Below are 23,546 nucleotides of genomic sequence, written 5' to 3'. Positions count from 1 at the left end.
TATGCTACAGTGGGAGAAGAAAATCATCTTTGAATCATATTTTTATATTCATTGTAAAATGTATGTAAGATTTTTGAATGATATTTTCATTTTTTTGGGATGGGCCAAGAGAGCTTATTAATGAATTTATAGCTTACATCAATAATTCGACTTCTTTTCTGAAGTTCACACACACCATTGGTACAAATGAAATTTCAAATTTAGATGTCAGATTGTTAAAGGACCGATTTTAGAAGAAATTTGTGACAGAAATTCACCAAATAGAAACTTATTCCAACAGTTTCATGCATTTTGACAGTGCACACCCCTACAAACAAAAAAGAGCGGTAGTAAAGGGCCAATTTGTGAAAGCAGCCCGGATGGTCTCCTGCTTTGACTCTTTTCTCAATGAGTGTGATGCATTGAAAAACATGTTTTTAAAAAGAGAACATCCAATGGATTTGGTCAATAACTTGATGTTACAAGTGATTAATAAAAGAGAAAGGGGTCTTTTTCAAGCTATCTTAAAAGTTGATGTTATACAATATGGTAATGACCTGAATGTTAATATTGGACAGCATGCCATTTGTGATAATGTGTCAAGTAATGATAATATTATGATACTAAATAAATCAGTGTCAGCAGATGTTAACTATCGTTCTGCCTTCATCACCACCTACAACTTAGCAAGTAAAGATATTTTAAGAATTTTGGAAAAGAATTGGATAATTCTATCCTCATGTCATGAGGTTAGACAAGGTATAGCTGAAAGACCTATTGTAGTATACAGAAAAGGCCAATCCTTGAAAATGTGCTTGAGAATAACACCCAGGTTCAAATTGCTGGTGGTATGAAAAAGTGTGGAGCTTGTAACTATTGTCAACACATAATGGAAGGTAGTAAATTCAACATTAGAGTATCATTAAAGAAAAAAGTGTTGCTGCCATACAGAAAGAGTGGTTTATTGTGCCTTTTGTTGTAAATGTTCCATTTTTATATTGGAAAGATGGAAAGAAAGTTAAAATATATATTTATGAACATTTGAGGGATATAAAACTAAGAAAAGACACTAACACTTTGGCAAGACACTGTAAAGAATGGCTTGGTCATAGCTTTAAATTTATGGTGATATAACCAATGGAATCCAACCCAAGGGGAGGACCATGGCTATTGTATCTGGAAAGGAATGAAGCCCTATGGCAATTGAAAATGAATGCCACCCATTGGCCAGGTCTGAATGATTCTATTTCAATCACCTGTTTTTTAAAATTAAAAGCCCTAGATAGGTAGATTTTATTGATTTAAATAGGTTGAATGTTATAATGTGAGAATAATTATTAGGAACTATAGGTTTAATGGCACATATATGCTTTTAATTGAGAGCATATACATACTCATTTGTCATTTATCTCACATTTGCACATATTTATATATATATTTTTAGTATAGGTAGATGTGAATGTTTTTTCAAAGCATTTATTTAAGTATTTTAACATATCATATTAGTGCTTTTATAAGTGTTTTTTAGGATGTATTTATATCTACTAATATTTTATTATATAGACACACATATATAATTTTATAATACATTTACAATTGTCCACAGTATTTATCTAGATACACACAGGTACATTTTTGTACTCATTCTCATTCATTTATTTTATATTTTATATTTTATATTTATGTGCATTTTAACCCTGACCTTACTTACACTTCTAACCCATTTTAACCTCTTTTAAACTTTTATAATTTCCCAATTTTGGTTAGTTCTGTTGATTATGTAAGATTGTCAATGTCTGGCTACACAATATACTGTTATGCGTCCAACGCACTGCAAGTAAATGGTGTTATTATGCTTTATAAATGGTTATTTGGCTAGGTACATCTTTAAACAATGCACCTCATGTTATATGAATTATTCAGTAGTATTGAATGTGATTGGTGCATAACTTTAACACGTGTTAACCTCTATGTTATAAAAGAAATGTCTCAATGGGCATGCTCCATCTTGATAAAGTCTCCTATATAGGAGAGGAAAGCACTTGATTATTTGATTATTCAGCTATTGTTTATTTTTATTTATATATATTTTTTTGGTTTAATAAAACTGTTTTTCAACTGAATTGGACTTGGATCGGCTTACTATTTTTCTACACATCTCAACAACACCAAAGTCTTTCAGCTATCTTTGGTTCTGGTTTTACAAGTTTGTCTTGTACATATCTCTTTCTCTTTAATTCCAGTTTCTAACCATTCATAACTTATATAAAAGTTGTTTTTTGCCACTTCTTCATTTCTTTATATATAATATACTAAATTTCATCCAGTCCTGTTGCCAGAATTCATGTCAATATTGTTTAGAATTTTATTCAATTATTTCATGGTTATGTTTTGTTCTAAATAGTCATTATCTTTGTTATTTAATTTTTTACCTTTATAAATTTTTTCTATGTTTCTTCTCTTTTAACAAATAATTTCAGTACATATGCTTTAATTATTTTGTATATTCCTTCTTGCTCTCTTATTTGCTTACCTTCCTTATTTTTTAATTCTCTTACTATTTTTCCTTTTTTTTATTTTGCTCAAATATGGTGCTACATATTCTTTCTTTCCTTGTAAACAATATTTTTGTTTATATAACAAATTGTTAATTTTAATTTGATTCATTTTATATATTTCGCTTTCTTTTTCATAAAACTAATTTTTCTTTTCTAATAAGTCTCTGAGTGTTTCTTGACAAAATGTCTTATCTCTCTTTTTCTTTTCTTCCTTATACATTCTAAAAAACACTTTTTTATATTTCTCCTTCAAATTAAGCCACCAAACAGTCCAATTCTCATAAAACTCTCATATTCATATTTTTCCATAATTCTATAAGTTATTTTTTCTCTTCTAAGTCTAATTCCTTTTCCTTACTTCTCTTTTTTCTTTTTCCTATTCTTATACATTATTAATTTTCCTGTACTTAAATCAATCAAAAGGTGCTTCAACAAAGTATTAATTTAAGGGTGTGCAGACTTATGCAACCAGCTTATTGTACATTTTTTATGTTTTATATTTTTCCCCTAAAAGATTTTTTTTTCAATTGAATTGTACAGGTTATAGCTCACAATAAAGGTGGGAAAGTTTTGAAATGATTTATTGTAGTCTCATTTTCTATATCACAAAAACCTGGCATTTTCACAGGGGTTTTCACAGGGGTGTGTACACTTTTTATATCCACTGTGTATGTGTATGTATGTATATATATATATATATATATATATATATATATATATATATATATATATATGACAAACCAAGTTGGAATCAAGCTTCCACAATAAACATTAAAAAATATTAAAAAATACATACATTCTAAAATATATATATATATAATTACATATATATATATATATATATGGGTCTACTTTGTATAACCGAACTTCCGATTCACTGACACACAATTTACCGACCCCAAACAACCGAAAACACACAACACCGACAAACACCAACAACTCAAAACACCGAACACCATTACACCGACACAAAAAACATAAACTACACATTGCACACAATAACATATCCACTAACCTTAACCTAAACTTTAACCCTAACGTCCGACACTACCGCACACTTACCCAACCCGCACCCTAACCCTAACTCACTTAATCCACCCCTAAACCTCAACACCGTCACTATTGCACACTTACCCTACCTGCACCCTAACCCTAACTCACTTAACCCACCCTAAAACATTAAGCCTGTCACTATCGCACACTCACTCCACCCGCATACTAACCCTAACACACTCAACCCTTCCCTACACTACACTACGTCACTATCACACACTTACCTTACCAGAACCCTAAGTCCGACACTACCGCACACTCACCTTTCCCACACCCTAACCTAAAATCCCTCACTATCGTACACTTACCTGTCCGCTCCCCAATCCTAAATCCGTCACTATCGCACACTTACCGGATCACGCTCACACGTTGCCGTTGTCGGTCTTTCGGCTGTCGGAATATCGCCTTTTCGATCATCTACCTGTTCGGTCGTTCCGTCTCGATCTTCTGGGTGTCAGTGAAGTGGCAGTTCGGTTATTCGAAGTAGACCCATATATATATATATATATATATATATATATATATATATATATATATATCGACACAGAAGAGCGCTGCTGTATAGTAACAAACCAAGTAAACAACAGCAAAATTCACTTCCAACAGCTCACAGTAGAGTCTCCAAATGTTCAAAATCCACAGTCTTTCCTAAAAACGTTTATTAGGTAAGTACTTTCTCAAACAGTAAGTTTGCTTCCTCAGACCTTAATGAAAAAACAGCCATGAAACTCATACTTATAACCTCCCATAGATTTAGAACAGCCTACCACTAGTCATTTCTAATTAGCAGCAAGTAACCCATTCATTGCCAGGTTACACAGAGAAAATACAGACATTAAAAATACAGGCAATGAAAATACAGGCGATAAAAATGCATTAATAATAAAAAATACTAATACATAGGATTCCACACTATTTCACCTTATTTCCTTAATCTTTTATTTTTCAGTTTTGATGTGATAGTTAGGTGGTCATTGAGTCCCTACCCCAGATGTGCACTAAATTTTATTATCCATTTTAATTCTCGTTCTTCAGTGATGTTATTAATATTCCCTAACCTGATATTTTCATGTAGAATCTACAAGACATTGAACTTAAAATGGTGCTGACTGCCTAGTTCCAAAATGTGTTTGGCTACAGCACTATATACATGCCCCCGCCTCAAGCCATACATATGGTCCCGTATTCTCTCCCTTAACCTTCTATTTGTTTTCCCGATATAGAATAATGCACAAGTGCAACAATGGGCAAGGTAGACCAAATTCCTAGAGCTACAGTTGGCATCTATCTCTAACACACAAGATCTACCAGTGTCAGGATGTATAAACTCTGTCCCTTCTTGGATATATTCACAAAAACTGCATTGATCACATTTAACTGTACACATACCCTTAGGTATAGGAACTAACTGTGAGTCCATCTTCGGATAACATAACCTATGCCTCAAGTTCTTTGTGTTCTTATATACCATCCATGGTCTATTTCCCATAGCTCTGCCAATTTATGATCCAACTGAATGATATGCCAATTCCTATCAAAAATATCATGTAATACTTTGCCATCCCTAGTGCAAGTAAGACACAGAGGAACACTTCTTTTAATATCAAATGTCCTAGTGTTACGAGATGCCCTATGGGCTGAAAAATAGGGTTTAGCTCTATCATTTCTCTTACATTTTGTAGCCTGGCAGACTTACCTGACCTGATCCTTGTTATAACCCCTGTTGACAAAATCTTTTTCTAGTTTAATAATTTCCTTCTCATACTGACTAGCTCTATCTGCCAGTCTGGAGCATCTCATTGCTTGGCCCTTGACAATGTTATTGAAAATCTGTGTGGGGGGGTGCATACTTGTCCTATGGACATAGGCCGCATGTTGACAAGTCTTCCTAAATCTATCAGAATGCAGCTGCCTTGGTATGTCAATGTTAATCTCAACATCTAAAAAAATCAGTATTTCTATCTGAATCCAAAAGCTCCTTGTAATCCTGCAGAGTGGTGCTAGCAGCAGAGAGACGAAAAAGAGTGACTGCTACCTGATTTAAGTATATTTTACTGCTATTACCTTTGCGACTGTCTGTTCTCACCAAAAAGTGAGTTAAATCTGCTCTTTTGCCTGTTTTAAGCTTGTTTTTGCAATTAATTCATACCTGCACTTTTAAAGCTTGTCTTTTTGTTGAATTTAACTGTTGAGGCTGCTCACTCAAGTGCACTAGCCTGTGTTAAGTTTTTACTGTGCATTTTCTGCTGTTTGTCTTGTAAAAAAAGAAAAACCAAATAAATCCTTGTTTCCTGCCTTTCCTGACCTAGAATAGTCCCTAATACAGGCATTGCTGTATTCTGGACTTTAGAATAGTTCCTGTGTTGCCCATTTCCTTACTTGGATAGAAGGAAGCTTCTTTGCTCACCAGTGGGAGTGGGGAGCTTTGAGCAGTCTATTTGTCCCTGGAGGAGTGATCTCAGCACATAATCTTGTAGTTTATTGGCTGTTTTGGGCTAATTTCTAGCTCTTTCAAGTCCCCTGTATAAAAACTCACTTTGGCATATTGTTTGAGCTTGTTCCAACTCAGCAAAAGCTTCTCGTGGTCCTGCAGAGTGGTGCTAGCAGCAGAGAGATGAAAAAGAGTGACTGCTACCTGATTTAAGTATATTTTACTGCTATTACCTTTACAACTGTGGATTCTCACCGAAAAGCAAGTTAAATCTGCTCTTTTGCCTGTTTTAAGCTTGTTTTTGCAATTAATTCATACCTGCACTTTTAAAGTTTGTATTTTTGTTGAATTTAACTGTTGAGGCTGCTCACTTAGGTGTGCTAGCCTGTGTTAAGTTTTTACTGTGCATTTTCTACTGTTTGTCTTGTAAAAAAAAAAAAAAAAAAAAGCCCTGTTTCCTGCCTTTCCTGACCTAGAATAGTCCCTAATACAGGCATTGCTGTATTCTGGACTTTAGAATACTTCCTGTGTTGCCCATTTCCTTACTTGGATAGAAGGAAGCTTCTTTATTCACCAGTGGGAGTGGGGAGCTTTGAGCAGCCAATCTGTCCCTGGAGGAGTGATCTCAGCACAGAATATTGTAGTTTATTGGCCGTTTTGGGCTAATTTCTAGCTTTTTCAAATCCCCTGTATAAAATCCCACTTTGGCGCGGTTTTTGCGCTTGTTCCGACTTGGCAAAAGCTCCTTGTGGTCCTGCAGAGTGGTGCTAGCAGCAGAGAGATGAAAAAGAGTGACTGCTAACTGATTTAACTATATTTCACTGCTATTACCTTTGTGACTGTCTATTCTCACCAAAAAGTGAGTTAATTCTGCTCTTTTGCCTATTTTAAGCTTGTTTTTGCAATTAATTCATACCTGCACTTTCAAAGTTTGTCTTTTTGTTGAATTTAGCTATTGAGGCTGCTCACTCAAGTGCGCTAGCCTGTGTTAAGTTTTTACTGTGCATTTTCTGCTGTTTGTCTTGAAAAAAAAAAGAGAAACCAAAAAAAAATCCTTGTTTCCTGCCTTTCGTGACCTAGAATAGTCCCTAATACATGCATTGCTATATTCTGGACTTTAGAATAGTTCCTGTGTTTCCCATTTCCTTACTTGGATAGAAGGAAGCTTCTTTGTTCACCAGTGGGAGTGGGGAGCTTTGAGCAGCCTATCTGTCCTTGGAGGAGTGATCTCAGCACATAATCTTGTAGTTTATTGACTGTTTTTGGCTCATTTCTAGCTCTTTCCAGTCCCCTATATAAAAACCCGCTTTGGCATGGTTTTTGCGCTTGTTCCGACTCAGCAAAAGCTCCTTGTGGTCCTGCAGAGTGGTGCTAGCAGCAGAGAGATGAAAAAGAGTGACTGCTACCTGATTTAAGTATATTTTACTGCTATTACCTTTGCGACTGTCTATTCTCGCCGAAAAGCGAGTCAAATCTGCTCTTTTGCCTGTTTTAAGCTTATTTTTGCAATTAATTCATACCTGCACTTTTAAAATTTGTCTTTTTGTTGAATTTAACTGTTGAGGCTGCTCACTCAAGTGCGCTAGCCTGTGTTAAGTTTTTACTGTGCATTTTCTGCTGTTTGTCTTGTAAAAAAAAAAAAAAAAATCCTTGTTTCCCGCCTTTCCTGACCTAGAATAGTCCCTAATACAGGCATTGCTTTATTCTGAACTTTAGAATCGTTCCTGTGTTGCCCATTTCCTTACTTGAATAGAAGGAAGCTTCTTTGTTCACCAGTGGGAGTGGGGAGCTTTGAGCAGCCTATCTGTCCTTGGAGGAGTGATCTCACCACAGAATCTTGTAGTTTATTGACTGTTTTTGGCTAATTTCTAGCTCTTTCAAGTCCCCTATATAAAAACCCACTTTGGCACGGTTTTGCATGACTTTGCGCATAGTGCAGCATCGGGCAGTGCCGCTTAATCGGGCTTAAACTAATCTCGGCTCCACAAAGTCTACTTTTCACTGTTTCCCTTAGATCTACTCTAACTCTTAAAGTAAGGACCCTATTTTCAATCTAAAGCCCTGCACTTGCTCATTTAAGCAATTATATAAGTTAGCACTAATAAACTAAAAGCACTACATCCTCATATACCCCCTTTGAGTACTCGGCCCCCTATTGGTCCTTTTTGATCAGTTATAAAGGAGTTACTTATACTATTCTGGCATGTCCAAAGGTCAGTTGCTAGTTTCCTCTCCAGTCCAGCTGGTGAATCTGGGAATCTTGAGGCAATGTTACAACTGCCTCATGTAAACAGAGAACCTTCTCCTCCTCCCAACAAGTTCAAATATATGTGAGAGATGCAACCATATAGCCAACCTGGAGGCTAAGCTCTCTCAACTCAGTACTGGCGCAGTCAGTCAGGAGGAGAAGGTAACCACACACACCACAAATCCAGTCGCACATAGACCTACCACAACAGCAAACCAAACACATAAACACACAAAAACATACTCTGTGGCTCTAAATATAAATCTGCCTAAGCAGCAGAGACCTCCAAAGCAGACATCCAGGCAACCGCTACCCCAAAACAAAACACGTGTAACACATAGTTCACAAAGTCAGTGTGCCAAACAGTCACAGCCCTTAACGCTAAACAACACACCTGATACACTTGTAATAGGTGACTCTATTGTCAGACACAGTGATGTCCCACTCACCAGGCTGAGCAAGGAGAAGGTCATGGTGTGCTGCCTGTCGGGCGCCAGGATCTGCCACATAACACAAGCACTCAGGTCACTCCAAAGCAAGTACAAATATGACTCAGTCATTGTCCATGCTGGTGTGAATGACCCGAGACGTACCTCCCTGGACTACATGAAAAGAGACATAGAGGAGCTCTCTGATCATGTAGCCCAGGCAGGTATGACCCTGACCTTGAGTAGCATCTTACCCTCACCAAGAATGATGCCACAGTATAAAGACAAAATAATCAATTTTAACAATTGGCTAAAGTTTTGGTGTCATTCAAAGGGGATCCAGTGTCTGTCAGCCTTTGATGACATGTTCGACAAACCACGTTGCTTCACTAGGGGCGGTTTGCACCTATCACCCCTGGGCTTTCGGATACTGGCAAAGGCTCTTGCCACCCCCATATTGCCTTTTTTAGGCAAGGCTCAAAAGACAAACCCACCTCCATAGACAACACAAGGAAAAAGAAATTAAGGGTAATGCTACTCAACACCAGAAGTCTAAACCTCAAGATGCATGCACTCAAAGCTCTCTTCAGTATGGAGAATATCGATATCTGTGCAGTAACAGAGACCTGGTTCAAGGGTCTCGAGAGCACCCCAGCACTACCAGGTTACACCTCATACCATGCTTTTTGGCCCCAAAACTCGGACCGAACCACAAAGGGAGGGGGAGTATCCATATTCATCAAAGATACCCACACCTCCAGGTTAGTGGCACTGCACAAAGCAACAGAGACCATCCATGTGCAACTAACAGTGGGCAAAACTGCCTTTCAGTTTGTAGCCTGCTACAGACCACCATCCCAAACTCAGGAACCTCACTCGGCTTTCCTGAGAACACTGGAGAATATGAAGGTTTCCCCAAACACCATTATATTGGGTGACTTCAACTACCCAAACATAGACTGGGAGCATTACTCAAGCCCCAACACCCTAGCCCAAAGGTTCCTAGAATTTATAAACTCAAATGCTATGGAACAACTATTCACCACTCCCACAAGAGGGGAAAACATACTGGACCTGATCATCACCAACATGGGGACTCTATGCTCCACACCAGAGGCATACCCCTCATTGGTAAGATCGGACCATAAATTAATCTCTCTGGACATCCACATCCCGACTCCACCACCAGCCCAGGAAACCACAGTGAAAAACTTCTCAAAAGTTAATTTCACACTTCTCAAAACCGAGGTGAAATCCTTCAAAGCCCCTGGGCCAGTGGAAACTATGGCCCAAACTGCAGAATCCTTTATAAATGCATTCTATGGACACTTTCAGGAATGCATGGATCATGCAATCCCGAATAAAACCAAGACCCAATCCTCCAAAGGCAGGCGTCCTGTCTGGTGGACCCCAGCCATAAATAAGCTAAACAACAAATGGAGGAAGCTACTACATGATAGAGCAAAATCCCTAAAAGGGAAGGCATCTCTGATCAGTACTAGCAAAAAACTACGGTCCCTCATAAAATCATCCAAGGCCAGCTTCCAGAGAAAAATTCCACAGAACACTAAAGATAATCACAAGGCCTTCTTTAGTTTTGTTAGGAACCTGGGTGGCAACTCCCAGATATGTTTGGAGCTAGTCCAAAATGACAAAAAATACACTGAGCCCACAGACATTGCCAACATCCTGGCAGACAGGTTCAGTGCAAACCCCCCCCCTCCCACCCCAAAAGAGCAAATATCTATCCCAGCAGAGAGATGCCTCCCTGACATCTCAGATGCTCAGGTGAGAGCTGCCCTCTCCAAAGCAAAAAACACAGCATCAATGGGACCAGACAGTGTCCCGGGCTGCATCCTACATGAGCTCCAAGAAGAGCTAGAACCTTATATAAAGTTACTGTTCATTCTCAGCCTTACTACAGGATATGTACCCAAGGAATGGCATACAGCAACAGTGGTCCCACTCCACAAAGGTGGTGCCTCAACAGACCCTGGAAACTATTGCCCCATAAGCCTGACTAGCCTGGTCTGCAAAGCTATGGAGCGGATCATCATGGAACTCATAAACAAAGACATCGGGGACCTACAGACGCTGGATCCTACCCAATTCAGCTTTGTTAAGGGCAGATCCTGCCTCTTTAACCTGGTTGATTTCTTTGAAACAGTCACCAAGGCCATAGATGAAGGGAAGGTAGTCCACACAGCCTACCTGGACCTCGTAAAAGCCTTCGACAGAATACCCCACTATGGCATCATAAATAAGCTCTCCAGCTTAAATATCAACCCCTATGTCATAAGATGGGTTGCAAACTGGCTCAAGGATAGAACCCACATGATCAGAATTGCGGGAGCCATGTCAGACTCTAAACCAGTTACAAGTGGCATCCCACAAGGCTCAGTCCTGGGACCTCTCTTTTTTGGTATATATTTTTCTGAGGTACAGACTAACACGGGAGGACTATGGCTGACCAAGTTCATAGATGACTGTAAACTGGGTGCCATAATCGACTCTCTAGCTGACACAAGCATCCTCCCAAAGGGTCTCACAGAGACGGATAACTGGTGCCGGAGCCATGGCCTAAAGCTAAACACCAAAAAGTGTATAGTCATCCCCTTTGGGAAAAACAAAGTGCCCATAAATTACCACATAGGCGGTAATCCATTAAGCATGGAGGAAGTAATTAGGGACCTGAGGACCCAAGTTGATAGTAATCTCTCCTTTGACAACCACATTGCCAAAGTGGTTAGAAAGACCTTCTATATAGCCCACATTATCATGAAAGGATTCACATCTAGATCAAGGGAGGTCATTGTGCCCCTTTACTCATCACTCATCAGGCCCATAACTGGATACAATGCCCCATTTGGGATGTACCTTACCCGACACCTGCAGCAAATGGGAAGACTCCAAAAGTACCTCACCAAGAGGATCAAGGGACACAAACAGATGACCTATGCTGCTCGGTTAAAGAAACTCCAGCTGTACTCAGTTGCATACCGCCTACTTAGAGGCAATCTGTGCCTGACGTATAAAGCCATGTCCAACCCAGAATTAATGGACATGCTCCACCTCAAAAAATCCAAATCCCTTAGAGCTACGCACTGGAGGGACTTGAACCTCAACACAGAAATTAATAGGACATGCTGGGGGGACAGATTTATAACCCAGAGGCTCCCATCACTCTGGAATAGAATCCCAGTCCATGTCAGGCAGAGCCCCTCACTGACTCTCTTCAAGAGGAATCTTGACGAGTGGATGGGAGATCGTAGGTTTACCCCGGGGATCACTTCTGTGTCACTACTAGACAGAGGCATAGTAAACTAACCTAAAAAGGGCACAGTAAACTCATTTAAAAGGGTGGTGAAAGCCAAACACACTCTGGCTAGGCTTGTAAATGCCCTAGGGCAGATAGCCTAGTACCAACCTATGAACCTATGAATATTTCAAGGTGAACTTTAAAAATTCATTGGTGGTGTTAATGTCATGTGCAAAATTCTTAAGCTGAGTTACACTCCCTTTCCATAAAAGGAAAAGATCATCTACAATGCATCTGTAAAACTGTATACATGACCTTGCTAGAGGATTTGGTAGCATGCATGCCAATTCCCACTCTGCCATAACCATATTGAAGTAACTGTTGGCGCATGGAGTACCCATGGTCACACCAGATACTTGTGAGTAGCATTTCTCATCAAAGACAAATACATTGCTTTCTAAAATCATTCCTAGCAAGTCACATAATACATCGATCTGTCCAGTAGAACACATCTCCTTTTTTGTCAAAAAACTTTTCACCATTCTTATTCCATCTCTGCTGGGTATCACTGTGAACAGTGATACTACATCCATGACCACCAGCAACACATTACCCATCATCCCATTCAGATCAAATTTTGTGAAGTCGTATAATTCCTGTAGGAATTGTTTACTATCCTTAAAATATACTCATGAGCCTGTAGCACAAGTTTTAATTGCTTGTCCACATAAATGGATAGTGGCTCTGTTAACCAAGCCTCACCAGCTACTATAGGTCTAAATGGTGGGGCATAGGGATCTTTATGGATCTTAGGTAGTCCTTGCAGAGATGGAATAAGTGGTTGATCTACCATGAAATATCTGAACAAATCTTTGGTTATAGTTTCATTATTAACACTTTCCATTAACATGTTTAAAAGGTTGTTCCTGATTTAATTTATCACATTGACATCTATAATCTTATAAGTATTTTCGTCTTGCAACATTTCATTCATGCATTGGAAATAATATGGCCTGTCTATGATCACTATTAGACCCCCTTTATCTGCTGGTCATATTGCAATTGACATATCATTTTCAAGTGCTTTCAATGCTAACCTCTCTTCCTTGTTTAAATTTTCAAAGCCCCTTGTTCTATTCTCGCATGTAAAATACGCATATAATTCTTTTTCACAAAGTTTGTAAAAAATATGTAACAGAGGGTGACTCTGGGGTGAATACAAGCTAGGTTTTCTAAAAATAAAATTACTGTCAGTGGTGTCATTTACCCCAAACATCATTTTAAGCTGTACATTATGTAAAAATAACTTACAGTCATTAAGGATGTCTGCTATATCAGCCGATTGGGCAGGAATAAAAGAAAGTCCTCTGTTCAGTACAGAGCATTTACAGTGTGTTAAATGCCTCTTGGAAATATTCCATATCAAGTCCATTTCACCTGGTTCCACATTCTCTGTATCGTGTTGACGTCTTGCGGCTCATTCCTTCTCCTGCTCTTCTAAGGATCTGGGCCGTCTAAGGATTGCTTCCTTTTCATTATGATTGGTAAGAGCAGTAAAAAAGAAGGTTTATTCAACGATGAAGTTTTTGGTCTCACCACCAACTCTGAGGACGCCCTGTGTTCACTCAATGGGTGTCCCATTTCTCTAACACTCTCCCCAATTGGTGTATTGTACAACGATGGTCCCTCATTTTCTGATGTAGCTGTGCTACAGGCTTATGAGTATATTTTACAGGATAGTAAACCATGCTTACAGGAATTATATGACTTCACCAAAGGTGATGTGAATAGGTTGAAAGGTAATGTGTTGCTAGTGACCATGGATGTGGTATCACTGTTCACAGTGATACCCAGCAGAGATGGAATAAGAATGGTGAAAAGTTTTTTGATAAAAAAGGAGATGTGTTCTACTGGGCAGATCGATGTATTATGTGACATGCTAGGAATGATTTTAGAAAGCAATGTATTTGTCTTTGATGAGAAATACTACTCACAAGTGTTTGGTGTGGCCATGGGTACTCCATGCACCAACAGTTACGCCAATATGGTTATGGTGGAGTGGGAATTGGCATGCATGCTACTACATCCTCTAGCAAGGTCATGTATACAGTTTTACAGACGCATTGTAGATGACCTTTTCCTTTTATGGAAAGGGAGTGTAACTCAGCTTAAGAATTTTGCACATGACATTAACACCACCAATGAATTTTTAAAGTTCACTTTGAAATATTCAGATAGAAATATTTAATTTTTAGATGCTGAGACTAACATTGAGACACCAGGGCAGCTACATTCTGATAGATTTAGGAAGACATGTCAATGCGTGGCCTATGTCCATATGACAATTATGCACCCCCCACATTTTCAATAATGTTGTCAAGGGACAAGCAATGAGATGCTCCAGACTGGCAGATAGAGATAGTCAGTATCAAAAGGAAATTATTAAACTAGAAAAAGATTTTGTCAGCAGGGGTTATAACAAGGAAAAGGGCAGGCAGGTCTGCCAAGCTACAAAATGTATGAAAAATGACAGAGCTAAACCCTACTTTTCAGCCCATAGGGCATATGTTAACACTAGGACATTTGATAGTAAAAAAAGTGTTCCCCTGTGTCTTACTTACACTAGGGATGGCAAGGTATTCCATGATATTTTTGTTAGGAATTGGCATATCCTTCAGTTAGATCATAACGTGGCAGAGCTAGTGGGAAATAGACCATGGATGGTATATAAAAACATGAAGAACTTGAGGCGTAGGTTATGTTATCTGAAGATGGACTCACAGTTAGTTCCTATACCTAAGGGTATGGGTACAGTTAAATGTGATCAATGCAGTTTTTGTGAATATATCAAAGAAGGGACAGAGTTTATACACCCTGACACTGGTACATCTTATGTGTTAGAGATGGATGCCAACTGTAACTCTAGGAATTTGGTCTACCTTGCCCGTTGTTGCACTTGTGCATCATTCTATATCGGGAAAACAAATAGAAGGTTAAGGGAGAGAATACGGGACCACATGTATTGCTTTAGGAGGGGGCATGTATATAGTGCTGTAGCCAAACACATTTTGGAACTAGACAGTCAGCACCATTTTAAGTTCAGTGTCTTGGAGATTTTTCATGAAAATATCAGGTTAGGGAATATTAATAACATCACTAAAGAATGAGAATTAAAATGGATAATAAAATTTAGTGCACATCTGCGGTAGGGACTCAATGACCACCTAACTATCACATCAAAACTGAAAAATAAAAGATTAAGGAAATAAGGTGAAATAGTGTAGAATGCTATGTCATAGTATTTTTATTATTAATACATTTTTATTGCCTGTATTTTTAATGTCTGTATTTTCTTATGTAACTTGGCAATGAGTTGGTTACTTGTTGCTAATTAGAAATTACTAGTGGTAGGCTTTTCTAAATGTATGGCAGGTTATAAGTATGAGTTTCATGACTGGTTTTCATTAAGGTCTGAGGAACCAAACTTACTGTTTGTGAAAGCGCTTACCTAATAAACATTTTTAAGAAAGACTGTGGATTTTGAACATTTGGAGACTCTGCTGTGAGCTGTTGGAAGTGGAGTCTACTGTTTATATATATATATATATATATATATATATATATATATATATATATATATATATATATATATATATATACACATATATACCGTATTCTTTCCCCCGCCAAAATACGCATTATGGCTTATTATCAGGTGATGCCTTATTTACCCACACCGTCCAAAAATCTACCTTTATTCATTTATTCATGTACAAAAATCAGCATTTATTAATGAACACAAATTGATGTTTATTCCTATACAAAAATTGACATTTATTTCGTACTTTTCTGTTATTGGACCACAGTTCTAATGCATTAAAACAGTTGTGTCAGAATTCTGCATAAACAGTGCACCAAACATTTCAACTTCAGAATACCTACACCTTGGCTTTCACAGTTATTCAATTACAGTCATGTCATCTTTTTCTGGAACATTGTCATGTGTCCAACCCCCGAATTTCATTCTGAATTTCTTGTGACTCCATTTCCTATAGAACCATTGGCCCCAATCTGTCATGCCTAGCAATAGAGATCTCCTTAAATGAGCACTGCTTGTCCAAGTAGTCTGCTTGTAGTGCATTGGCAACACATCTGTCAGTGATTTTATCCCGTGTCTTTTTCACCCAAGTCACAACCTCTTGCAGGCTAGGCTTCACAAAGTTTCCATGCTGATTTCTCTCCATTCTATTTTCAATGTAGTCATTAAGTTCCATGTGCAAATGGTCCTTGAATGGCTTGTTTATTGCAATATCAATAGTCTGGAGATAGGCAGTCATTCCTGCGGGAATCATTATTTGATCTATTCTTTTCTGTGCAAGGAATTTCTTCATTTCTTTAGTGTGGTGAGTGCTGGCTGAATCCCAGACAAGCAGACCTCTTTTGCCACCTTGCAAAACAAGTGGCAGCATTACATCGACCCACTTTCTTATAGCTGTTTGTATGCACCAGGCTTTTTTGGTTTCAAGAATGTAAATGCCTGAAACACGTTCAGTCTCATTTTTCTTGCCCTTACTAATGATTAGAGGTGGGATTTTCTTTCCATCTAGACAAATTGCCAAAATACAGGTAACACGTGCACTCTCGTAACCAGTGGAGGGAATGTAGATTGACAAGGCACCCCTCTGCTCAATTGTTGTATGAGATCCTTGCCATAAACACTGCAGTTTCATCCATAGCAATCATGTTGGAGAGTTGGTGTTTAGAAAAGTCAATGCCATCAACAAAGGACTTGAACGCAAGTGCACGTTTAATAACTTCAGTATCTTCCAGCTTGAACAGTGTTGTTGATCTTCTTAGAGACAGTTCATATCAGTGTAGGAAGCCATACAGCCAATGTTGTGATGCTTTGAATTCTTCTGGGGATATTTCTAACTGTGGTGCCATTGCAAAAGCAAAAGCTTGGATATCAGCCCTGTGCACAACCAAAGCCTTTGCCCTTCTGTTAGCAATCCACTCACAGATGATGTCTTCCAGCTCAGGAAATAATAGTTGCCGACCTGATCCACACTTGCACTTCTTAGCATTTCCCTCATCAGCCTGTTGACTGAGGTTATCGTATGCTGCATGCCATTTTCGGACCATTCGGAGATCTAACTTCTTCCCTTTGCAGAAAGCCATCAGATTCTTTCCCCGGGAGTCCACCACAATTCCTTTCTTGTACGTGACAAAATAGCTCTTTCTTTTTGCACTCATCTGGTCTGGGGGGGTTAATTTGAAGACTTATGAGACCGAGTGGTAGCACAAAATGACGCTGTTTACAAAGAGAAGGCACACCCACAACCATGCACTATCATGTGTATGTGCTTTACGCACATTGTCTGTACGTTGATCGATCAAAATACGTCTACCAGTGTTTATGGGCCAAGGATCTCAACCGTCAAGTGTGAGTGATGGTTACAGTTACAGTACAAATTGTGGAGGACTCCCAGGCAAAGAATCTTACTACTTTCTGCAAAGAGAAGAAGTTGGGTGTCCAAATGGTCTGAAAATGGTGAGCAGAGTATGATAACCTCAGTGAATGGGTGTCAATAATATTATTTTATAATTCAATACGTCAAACAAAAAAACAAAAAAAAACAAAATAAATCCTTGTTTTCCTGCCTTTACTGAACTAGAATAGTCCAATCTTCAGATTTTGCTGATCACTGGGCTGTGTCATAATTCCTGTGTTGTCCATATCCTTATTTGGATAGGAGGAAGCTTCTTTGTTCACCAGTGGGAGTGGGGAGCACTGAACAGCCTATTTGTCCCTAAAGGAGTGGTTCCAGCCCAGCAACTTGTAGTTTATTGGCTGTTTTGGGCCATTTCCTAGCTCTTTTCAACCCCCTGCTATAAAGCCCACTTTAGCGCACTTTTACGCTTGTATACGACTCAGCACAGCTCCTCATGGTGTCCTGCAGAGTTCTATAAGCAGCAGAGAGTGAAAGAGTGACTTTCCTTTGATTTATAAGTATTTTTCTGGCTTTCTTTTTTTGACTGCTGTATTTCGACTGTATTTCGCCTAAAAGCATTTTTATATTACTAAACTAGCTCTGCAAGTTGATCTACTGTATTTGTGTTTGCTTCTGAACTGTTTGCACTTTAAAAAGTTTGTTTTCTGCTTAATGTAACTGTTAGACTAACACACTCAAGTGTGCTAGCCGATTTAAAGCATTTACTGTTTGTTACTGTATCTTTTTGTCTGTTTGAAACAAAAAAAAAAAAAAAAAATATCCTTGTTTTCCCGCCTTTACTGAACTAGAATAGTCCAGTCTTCAGATTTTGCTTATCTCTGGGCTGTGTCATAGTTCCTATGTTGTCCATATCCTTATTTGGATAGGAGGAAGCTTCTTTGTTCACCAGTGGGAGTGGGGATCACTGAGCAGCCTATTTGTCCCTAAAGGAGTGGTTCCAGCCCAGCAACTTGTAGTTTATTGGCTGTTTTGGGCCATTTCCTAGCTCTTTTCAACCCCCTGCTATAAAGCCCACTTTAGCGCGAATTTGCACGAAGTTGCTCATAGAGCAGCATCGGGCAGCGCCAGTTAATCAAGTTTAAACTGTGTGTGGCTCCGCAAAGTCTGCTCTTCAATTTTTCCCTTAGAACTGCTCTACTTGCAATCTAAACAGTCTATTCTCTATCTGAAAAGCCCAGCACTTGCTCCTAAAGCATTTTTATACAGATAAAGCACTCTTAAACAAAAAGGAAGTACTTTATTCACCTAAATCCCCTTGAGTACCCATTTCCCTATAGGTCATTTCTGACTCAGTTACACAGCAATCCTATACACTATTCTAGCATGTCGAAGGGTCAGTTGCTGGCGTCCTCTCCTGTTCAGCTGGTGAATCTGGGAATCTTGAGGCAATGTTACAACTGCCTCATGTACACAGACAACCCTCTCCTCCTCCCAACAAATACAAATATATGTGAGAGATGCAACTATATAGCCAAACTGGAGGCTGAGCTCTCTCAACTCAGTACTGGCAAAACCAGTCAGGAGGAGAAGGTAACCACACACACCACAATCCCAGTCTCTCATAGACCTATCACAACTGCAAACCAAACACATAAACACACAAAAACATACTCAAAGGCTCTAATTAAAAATCTACCAAAACAACAGAGGCCTCCAAAGCAGACACCCAAGCGACCACTACCTCAAGACATAGCACATGCAACACATAGTTCACAAAGTCAGCATGCTAAACAGTCACAGCCCTTAAGGCTAAACAACATACCAGATACACTTGTAATAGGTGACTCCATAGTCAGACACACTGACGTCCCGCTCACCAGACTGAACAAGGAAAAGGTTACAGTAAGCTGCCTGTCGGGCGCTAGAATCCGCCACATAACACAAGCACTCAGGTCACTCCAAAGCAAGTACAAATATGACTCAGTCATTGTCCATGCTGGTGTGAATGACCTGAGACATACCTCCCTGAACTACATGAAAAGAGACATAGAGGAGCTCTCTAATTATGTAGCCCAGGCCGGTATGACCCTGACCCTGAGCAGCATCTTACCCTCACCAAGAATGATGTCACAGTACAGAGACAAAATGATCAGCTTTAACAATTGGCTTAATTACTGGTGTCATTCTAAGGGGATCCAATATCTGTCCACTTGGGATGACGTGCTCGACAAGCCATGCTGCTTCGCAAGGGACGGCTTGCACCTGTCACCCCTGGGCTTCCGGATATTGGCCAAGGCTCTTGCCACCCTCATAGTGCCTTTTTTAGGCAAGGCTCAAAAGACAAACCCACCTCCCTAGAAAACACAAGTGAAAAAAAACTAAGTGTAATGCTTCTCAATCTAAACCTCAAGATGCATGCTCTCGAAGCCCTCCTCAGTATGGAGAACATTGATGTCTGTGCAGTGACTAAAACCTGGTTCAAGGCTCTTGAGAGCACCCCAGCACTACCAGGTTATACCTCATATCATGCTTTCCGGCCCCAAAACTTGGACCGAACCACAAAAGTAGGGGAGTATCCATATTCATCAAAGATACCCACACCTCCAGGTTAGTAACAACGCACGAAGCATCGGAGACCATCCAGGTGCAACTAACCATAGGCAAAACTGCCCTACAGTTTGTAGCATGCAACAGACCACCCTCTCAAACTCAGGAACCCCACTCAGCCTTCCTGAAGACACTGGAGAGTATGAATGTCTCTCCAAATACCATCATATTGGGAGACTTCAACTACCCAAACATAGACTGGGAACATTACTCAAGCCCCAACATCCTAGCCCAAAGGTTCCTAGAATTCATAAACTCAAATGCGATGGAACAACTAGTCACCACTCCCACAAGAGGAGATAATATACTAGACCTGATCATCACAAACATGGGGACAAAATGCTCCACACCGGAAGTATACCCCTCATTGGTGAGATCAGACCATAAATTAGTCTCACTGGAAATCTACATCCCACCCCGACTCCCTGCACAGAAGACCATAGTGAAAGATTTCTCAAAAGCCGACTTCACACTTCTTAAGACTGAAGTGGTATCTTTCAAGGCCCCTGGGCCAGTGGAAACCACACCTTACACCACTGAATCCTTTCTAAATGCCTTCTACGGACACCTTCAAGAATGCATGGATCATGCAATCCCTAATAAAACCAAGACCCATTCCCACAAAAGCAGGCGTCCTGTCTGGTGGACCCCAGCCATTAACAAACTTTACAACAGGAGGAGGAAGCTACTACATGACAGAGCAAAATCCCCAAAAGGGAAGGCATCTCTGATCAGTACTAGCAAAAAACTTCGATCACTCATAAAATCATCCAAGGCCAACTTTGAGAGAAAAATTGCAAAAGACACAAAAGACAATCACAAGGCCTTTTTTAGCTATGTTAGAAACCTGGGTGGAAACTCCCAGATATGCTCAGAGTTAGTCCAAAATGACACAAAATACACTGAACCCACAGATATTGCCAACATTCTGGCAGACTGTAACCACAAGATAGAAAAACGAACTGGCGAAACAATGCAAGCGGATACCAAACAGGAGCACACCAGATGTAAAGGTTCCTTAACGTAAATTTATTTTAACACAGTATCACAGCGTTTTCGCTACACAAAAAATGGTAGCTTCTTCAGAGTGTATGAGTACAGATAAAAACATTCTCTTAAAAAGGCAGTGGAGTGTTATGATGATTTCATCACTTCCTGACTGCGTTTGATTTTAAAGCGCTAATGTCATCGCAAAAGCTGGGACATGCGCTCTTTAAATGTAGCAAATAAAAGTACATCTCAAGTTAAAAAATATACTAAAACCATAAGTGCAAAAGGCTTAGTTCAAAACATCAATATAGATTAGCCAAAGCACTTACTCAAGCTAGAAAGTATCATTACAGTACTATGCAAAGATAAGCTAATTCTAACCAATGCAAAAAGCAACTTATATAAAACAATTTTTTTTATATGTGTATGCTTTTAATACAATCAGCAAATCAAAGCAAGTTTAATAAGAATGTACCCACAAAAGTAGGCTTACATATAATAAATGTGCATGTCAGTAAACCATAGCCCCTAGTGAATGTAAAAACCAAATTTCACATCAAATCATCTAAAGGAAGGTAGATTATAATATGTATCTGTTACAAGGCAGGGTGAAATAAAATAATGTGGGCAACAAGTTGCAAGAACAATTTTTGGGGCATTAGGATATTAATAATAAAGAGCAACTAAATAGCCATAAAAATATGGAAATATTAAGATACCTTGTGTCCACTATTAAATTACCTCAAATAGGATCTATATTTGAGGAAAGCAGCTATATTACAACTATCATTGAGGCCAGGTGGATTAAACGCATCCAGTTTAAGTTGCCATAACAATTCGGTGTTTTCTAAAAGAATAGAGGTGGGCCCCCCTCTGATGGAATCAGTAATATGGTCAATACCCATAAATACAAATGTATGGCCCGGGCAACTTACTGAATGTTTGGCCAAAGCGTTCTCACATTTCTTATTTTTGATGGCATAATTATGCTGATAGATCCGATCCTTGAATCTTCTATCAGTCTTGCCGACATAATATACTGCACAGCAAGAGCAGAACGCTACATAAACAATGGATTTTGTATTACAAGTAATCCTATGGAAGATGTCAAATTTCTTCCCTTTAATGGAAAAGGAACTACCTGTCCTTATAAAATGACAGCAATTGCAAAAGCCACATGGGAAAGACCCCTTAGTTCTACTGGGCATTTCATGACTAGGTTGCTTTTGCAATAATTCCATAAGATTTAAACCTCTTTAGTAAATGGTGCGGGGTTTTTCACCCAATTTTTCCACCAACAAAGGGGTATTAGAAATGAAATGCCAGTTCTTATTCAAGATTTCTTGTATTAAGTAAGAATTAATATTAAATGTGGTAATAAAGCTACATGGATACACATTTGGGGCAACCCCTTCTGTAACTAAAACAGAAGTCTGGGTAGGTAGAGTGGCATGCACTTCAAGTGTTACTACGGGCTCAGCAACAGCACTTCGTGAAGAAACCAAAATGGGTTTATAAAAACCATTGGTTCTCTTAAGGTCCACTTCTTCTATCAGGTCATCAATTAATTGGAGAGGGTAACCACGATTCAAGAATAAACCTTTTAAAAATGTGCACTCAGATATAAAGTCGGATGGATCAGTACACATTCTGACGGCCCTCACCAACTGACCTTTAACTATGGCTCTTTTGAGTTTGTAAGGATGTGCACTTGGAAAGTGCAAGAAAGAATTGACATAAGTGTCTTTTCTGAAAATGACTGATTTTAACTTAGTGGACGTAATGTCCCTTGTTAACCCAACATCAAGGTAATCGATAGTGTCTATGGCAAAATTGTGAGTAAACTTAAGGAAAGTTGTGGTCTGATTCAAAAAATGAACGAACTCAGTGGCACGTTCGGAATTACCCTTAAATAGGATAAATACATCGTCAAGACCGGCAGACAGTTTCAGTGCTAATTTCTCTGCCCCCTCCCCCCCTAAAGGAGAAATATCTATCCCAACAGAGTGTAGCCACCCTAACATCTCAGATGCCCAGGTGAGAGCCGCCCTCTCCAAAGCTAAAAACACAGCATCAGTGGGACCGGACGGTGTCCCAGGCTGCGTGCTACATGAACTCCAAGAGGAACTAAACCCGCACATAAGGCTGCTGTTTAATCTTAGCCTTACTACAGGATACGTACCCAAAGAGTGGCGTACAGCAACAGTGGTCCCACTCCACAAAGGAGGTGCTTCTACGGACCCTGGAAATTACCACCCCATAAGCTTGACAAGCCTGGTCTCTAAAGCTATGGAAAGGATCATCATGGAACTCATAAACAAAGACATTGGGGACCTACAGACATTGGATCCTACCCAATTCAACTTTGTCAAAGGCAGATCCTGCCTTTTGAACCTAGTCGACTTTTTTGAAACAGTCACTAAGGCCATTGATGAGGGTAAGGCAGTTTACACAGCCTACCTTGACCTTGCAAAAGCCTATGACACAATACCCCACTCGGGCATCATTGACAAACTCACCAGCTTAAATGTAAACCCATA

Source organism: Protopterus annectens, chromosome 6.part0 (assembly GCF_019279795.1).
Source record: "Protopterus annectens isolate FY-2018-M chromosome 6.part0, PAN1.0, whole genome shotgun sequence".
Classification (NCBI taxonomy): Eukaryota; Metazoa; Chordata; order Ceratodontiformes; family Protopteridae; genus Protopterus; species Protopterus annectens.
This window is presented reverse-complemented; position numbering follows the sequence as displayed.